General features: G+C 40.5%; 1 protein-coding gene across 2 annotated transcripts in view; it reads right to left on the bottom strand.

The window, feature by feature from the left end:
* Window positions 1-6,000, bottom strand: part of Ntrk2 (neurotrophic tyrosine kinase, receptor, type 2) — a 363,714-nt gene that overhangs the window by 295,082 nt on the left and 62,632 nt on the right. The window lies entirely within an intron of this gene.

Raw genomic sequence — 6,000 nt, 5'->3', positions numbered from 1 at the left:
AAAGAAGGATAGAAAGAAAATGTTACGGATAAGAAGAGGAGATGTTTTTCCTTTGTTCACTATGATACAGCTCTAGCCTTTTTTCCAAAGGGAGAAGAAATGGCAGGCCAGGGGGCGGGGAGGGTGGAATCTCAGGCACCAAAAAGAGCTTGAATTTATGTACCCTTTCTAGGAACTGAATTTCAACTTTGGTTTCTCCTTAAAGACCAAGAATGTTCACATAGTAAAACAACAAGGTCTTGATGAGTCCAAGTTTCTGGATAAGGAGAGCAATGTCAGTGTGATAACAAAAGCATTTCTGGGTAAAGAGTCTCCCTAATGGCAGCAAGGGAGTGAGGAATGTCTTCCTGTAATGTATTGGGCACTTGAAGCTTTTGAGTAGGTGCAGAAATCTTACATTTAAGAGAGAGAAAGCCACCCACTGAGGTGGTAGAAAATGGCTCAGATATGAGACAGAATCAGACCAAAAAAAACCACACAAAACAAACAAACAAAAAAAAAACCCTTTTCCTCATGACAAAGCTTCTTTTTTTTTTTTTTTTTTGCAAAGCACAGGTTTAGCTATGTAACAGATTCCAAGCTCATACATCTGATAGTCTGAAGACAGCCATTTGGACGGACAACAAATGACAGAAATTTACCTCACAGTAAAATCTTGGAGGTCTCCAGACCTCCAAGAGAAATCACTACCCTGATGAATGTTCAGTGATGTCTCTAAAAAGAAAACATTGGGGTGTGGGGGAGAGGCAGGGTGCATGATTTCATTGCCTTTCCCCACATCTTCCACTGGGTCCTATCTCATACCAAAACTGGGACATCCCTGGGAATTCAAAGCTGATCCTTGAAGATGAGATAAAAGCAACCACAAAGAGGAACATGGAGCAGGAATGGAGGGCCAAGCATTTCTCTATCTTTTGTCATTCTCTGGGTGGTTGGAGTATTCTTCCTTGTTAGGAGGATGTGCGGTGCTTTCTTCTTCCCACCCCATACCTCCCCTTGCCACTATGTTAAGAAGTAGGATCTACATTGTCTTGAGCTTTGTAACCTGCTACATAGGGTATCCCCGTCTATAATGTCTCTCAGACCTCTGGAGAGAGCTGACATGTTGTTCAGAATCCCTAGATTCTAGTGGAATGGGGCGTTAACACAGAGTCTTTAGCCATCAATGTGGACATGAAGCACTTAGAGGTAAAATTCACAAAGGAACTAACTAAGAACTGGATCTATGCCTGTCATTTGAAACACCTAATTCACCTTGAGACTTCAACTAGTCTCAGGAGGAAAGACTAAGAAGAATTCAAAATAAAAAATAAAACTAAAAAAGCTTCTTTGGAGAAGTGTTACCACACTACTTTTCCCTCTAGGGGGCTTCCACAGAACTACTTTGAAATCTTTCACTGTGTTTCTGGGAGGTGGTAGGCTCCGAGGAGTTGGCCTGAGGGAAGTTCCAAGACAACCTGCAGCCATGTTTGTTTGCAACTGCTTTAACTTCAAGCTCTGCACCCAGAGATTTCAGGTCAAGGGTTTCCAGTACTATGTGGAGATAGCAGAGAAGAAAGACTTAGTGGGGAGTCTTAGTCCTAAGGCTACATTGAACAATGACATTGGGACCCCAATAACACAAAGCTCCTTTCCTGCTGGCGTCAGTGGCTCACACCTGTAATCCTAGTTACTCAGGAGGCTGAGATCTGAGGATCACAGTTCAAAGCCAGCTAGGACAGGACAGTCAGTGACCCTCTTTTCTCCAATAAACCACAGTGGTGTTGTGGCTGAAGTGGTAGAATGCTAGCCTTGAGCTGAAGAGATCCAGGGACAGCACTTAGGCCCAGAGTTCAAGCCCCATGGCCAATAAAAATAAAAAAACAAAACAAAACAAAAAAAAACAAAAGCTCTTTCCTGGAGGAAGGAATTAACTTCCACCAGCTGAAGCAAGATGTCTGTTCACATGGAGGAAACTGAAGAAAGAATGAGAATCTCCAAGAACCCGTAAAGGTTCCCATGGAAGAAAGCCCAGGTTTACAGTATTAAACATTCCCAGTTCTCAAGAGCACAAAGCCATCAGCAAGCAAAGTTCCACTTGCTCGTCTTACCTTCTTTAACCTGGGCAGGAGAAGGGCTGAAAATCCTAGCCAGCTCCAGCCCTCAGCCATCCTGCCAGCTTGAACTTGGGGAGGAGAGAAAAGGAACTTGATCCTGAGATCTAATCCAGAAAACTGGTTTATAGCTCAGATAGGCTATGTGATTTCTTTTTTATTTTTTTCTTTTCATTTTTTGTGCAGGCTTGAACTCAGGGTCTAGTCACTGTCTCTGAGTTTCTTTTTGTTCAAGGCTAACTTTCCACCACTGAACCACAGCTCTACTTCTGGATTTTTTTTTGAGCAGTTTGTTAGAGATAAGTGTTTCATGGACTTTCCTGCCCAGGCTGGCTTTGAACTGCGATCCTCAGATCTCAGCCTCCTGAGTGCCTAGGATTATAGGAGTGAGTCCAAGTGCCTGGCAGAGGTTATATGATTTCCAAATGTAGATTCTGTCTAAAGCCTAGGATCACCAAAGAATTATGAGCAGAAAAACCCTGTATGGCTCAGAGCAATGACACTCACCTCTGGTTACTTATGGGATCTCATAAAAAGAAGAATAAAACACAACATCCAGTCTGAGAGCCACTAAATCAGAATTGCTAAAGGTGGGTCTCAAAAATGTGTATTTAAAAATGAAATAAAGTAAATTAATAGTGCAAAATCCCCCATCAATGGTAATTTGCAATAAGGTATGGGAAACTATTTGACTACTGTGCTGAGAACCAAGGAAGACTAGTCCCGGTGAACTGACTTTACTGGTACAAAGGAAGATAAAAATAAAGTAAAGCTGATGTGATAGTCCCTGGTTGTGCTTTTCAGTGTGCTACAAAGAAGAACACGATGGTGGTTTCATTTGGAAGCTGAAAGTTGTCTTTTATCCTTAAAATACTGTACCCCAGACTAGCCAGAACTGATTTTAGCACTTAAATATTAAATACAAAATGCTCAGTGCAGTGTCTAGGGTCTGAGGACATCCTTTCTCTCTTTCTCAATGACCCTGTGGAAGGCACTAGTGATATCTAATGATCAGGTAACATCTCCGTTTCCATAGTAACATATCTGTGAGGTCCTAGCACCCTCAAAAAACATTCCACGTGGATTTTAATTTGCTAGGTCTCTCTCCTTAATGCCTGCCTCACACCCTCACATCTTATGAATGGCACCCTTGGGTCTGGATTGTTGCTGGCAGCAGGTCTAGCTGCCCGACCTTTCCTCCAAGTGAAGAACTGCTGCCATTCATTCATGCAGTTTCTCTACCACCCAGTGTCAAAGACAACCAAGACTATCAGAACATCCAGTCAGCCCATCTTGTTCCTTGTTCACCAATTTCTGTTGTAGGAACTTTTGTTGATTTGCTTTTATTCATGATTTGATTCTTTTTCAACAATCTTCATTCTCTGTCTTCAAAATGATATTTCTAAGTAACTATCCTCTGGCATCTCAGTGGTAAATTGCATGAAGGGCATGCCCTCCAAGAGATGCCAGGATTATTCTTCTGGCTCTATGTAAAAGAGCTTCATGGTTATTCCAGGTTGCCTGCTTCCTTGTGAAACAGGAAATTGCAATAAAAAAGAAATTAAAAATAAAAGGCACCTCATCAAAACCACTGTGGTTAAAAATAAAGCATTTTGTCTTGTTCATTTTGTTTCCGGTCTCACTAGGTACCTTGAACCTTGAACCCATGATCCTTCTGCTTCAGCCTTCCAAGTGCTGATGTTACAGAAATGGGCCACCATTTCCCCAAGTAGACACTTCTTACCAAAAAGATTTGTGTGCACTAAACTTCTGATGTTAACAGTAACACGGAAAGAACATAAAGCCAAACTCAACCTGCTAACCTTAAACTTGGAAAGAACGGGGCTGGGAAGGTGGCTCAGTGGTAGAGTGCTTGCCTTGCATGCATGAGGCCCTGGATGCGATTCCTCAGTACCACATAAGCAGAAAAAGCCGGAAGTGGCACTATGGCTCAAGTGGTAGAGCGCTAGCCTTGAGCTGAAGAGCCAAGGGACAGCACCCAGGCCCAGAGTTCAGGCCCCCACAACCGGCAAAAAAAAAAAAAAAAAAAAAAAAACTTGGAAAGAACTTCAGGGAAATGTTTTTCTTTCTCTTTTTTTGTTTATTTTTTTGCTTGTTTTTAAGAGAGGTAAGAAAAAAGAAAGCAATTCTAAATAAGGCCATTATCTGAATGTTGTGATATGACTCTCATAAATCTCATTCATCTCATAAATACCCACAAAGATTCCACCCCACAAGTCAACTGAGGTCAATCTCTCATTGGTCACACTGTTTACTGGTCTAGTGAGCCAGCTATTTCCACTGTCACCCTGGGCCAAGCCACCATCATTTCTACTTTTATTTGTTACTCTTTGATCACTGATCCTTGAATAAATACTTAAAGAGAAAACAAATAGGTCTTTTTTCCAAAGCAGATATTGATATTTTAAAGACCTAATAAAATGAATAAATGAATAAGAAGAGGAAAAAGGAGAGAAAGCATGCTTATAAAAATTGAGCTGTGCACTGTATGGTATCTGCACTCAGCAATACCTCCTGCTGATGTGTTCAAAGGACAGTGCAATAGAAGTTCAATATCTGGCATCATTGGTTTTCTTGGGTTTGTCCATGGTAAACCTGGTATTTCTATTGATACAATATAAAAAAATTAGCTGGATTGTTTCCTTCCCTTTTTGGGGGAGTGGTTGAGTGGGAAGAAGATCCTGGGGCTTGAAACACAGGGCCTGGACACTAAGCTTTTATGCTCTAAGCTAGCACTCTATACCACTTGAGTCACAACACCACTTCCAACTTTTTAGTGCTTAATTGGAGATAAGAGTTTAACGGACTTTCTTGTCCCTGCCAGGGATAGCTTCAAACTGAGATCCTCAGATATTACCTTTCTGAGTAGCTACTTTCTTTCAGCTTAAAAAAGAAAAGAATACTTGAGAGACTTCAAGATTTATTCCTGAAAACAATCCTTTGCCAATATTAAGCAGGTTAAAACTAACAGAAATGATCTATATAAATGAGGCCACATGAATAAGAGAAGCTCAGTTCTGCCAAATATGAACCCCATATAGCAATGTTCAAAAGAATACACATCAAAATCTCATTAAAAAAGAATAGAAGCTACTGCTTTTATATCACACAGATATCAAAGAATCTTCCTCTGACAGCTTTTAAACTCAAGCTTCACCCTGTATCAAGTTTCATTTCTAACAGTTTCAAAATGCTGTTGATAGTGAAATGTAAATAAAGTTGAAGTTGGTTGAATTGTAATATTCCAGTATAGTTTCTTATTATGATAAATGTACCACCTTATCATAGGATATTGGCAATGGGTAAAGCTGGGTAGGGGTTGGGAACTGTGCCCTCTTTGCAATTTGTCTGTAGCTCTAAAACTACTTACAAATAAAAATAATAGGAACAAAAAAAAGCGGTTTTCCCAATTAAAGTTTCCAGATTTAGTCCTGAGAGAAGTTGATCACAGGCAGTAAAAAAAAAAAACAACAGTAATTTAGAGCTTTATTAAAGCAAGCCCAGTCAAATAGCTATATTGAAGAGAAGAGAATATATGAAGAGAACAATCTAATTGGGAATAGCTACAATGTCCAAGGGCGTCTGAGTGTTGCATGCAAACCTGGTTTGTTTTATGTGGTCTCAAAGAGCTGTTTATAAATCTTCGTTACATAATTCAAATCACACTTTGAACATGCCAAAGGAGCACATTTGAAAAATGTTCAGTAAAATGCCAGGGCAATAAGAAGTTCTATGTAATGAAAATGGGTGCATTCATCTTTATTGCTTGGCAAAGTGGTTTTGTGTGGATCACTTTTGTCCATGTCTCTGCCCCATTAGCCACTGGGCATAACTTCCAAGCAGTCCCCGGTTTTATACCTCCATGTCTCCAGTTCGCCTTCCCTCT

This window comes from Dipodomys ordii, unplaced genomic scaffold (genome assembly GCF_000151885.1).
Source record: "Dipodomys ordii isolate 6190 unplaced genomic scaffold, Dord_2.0 Scaffold137, whole genome shotgun sequence".
Classification (NCBI taxonomy): Eukaryota; Metazoa; Chordata; class Mammalia; order Rodentia; family Heteromyidae; genus Dipodomys; species Dipodomys ordii.
Note: the sequence above shows the minus strand (reverse complement) of the source record. Positions and strands in the feature narration are given on the sequence as shown.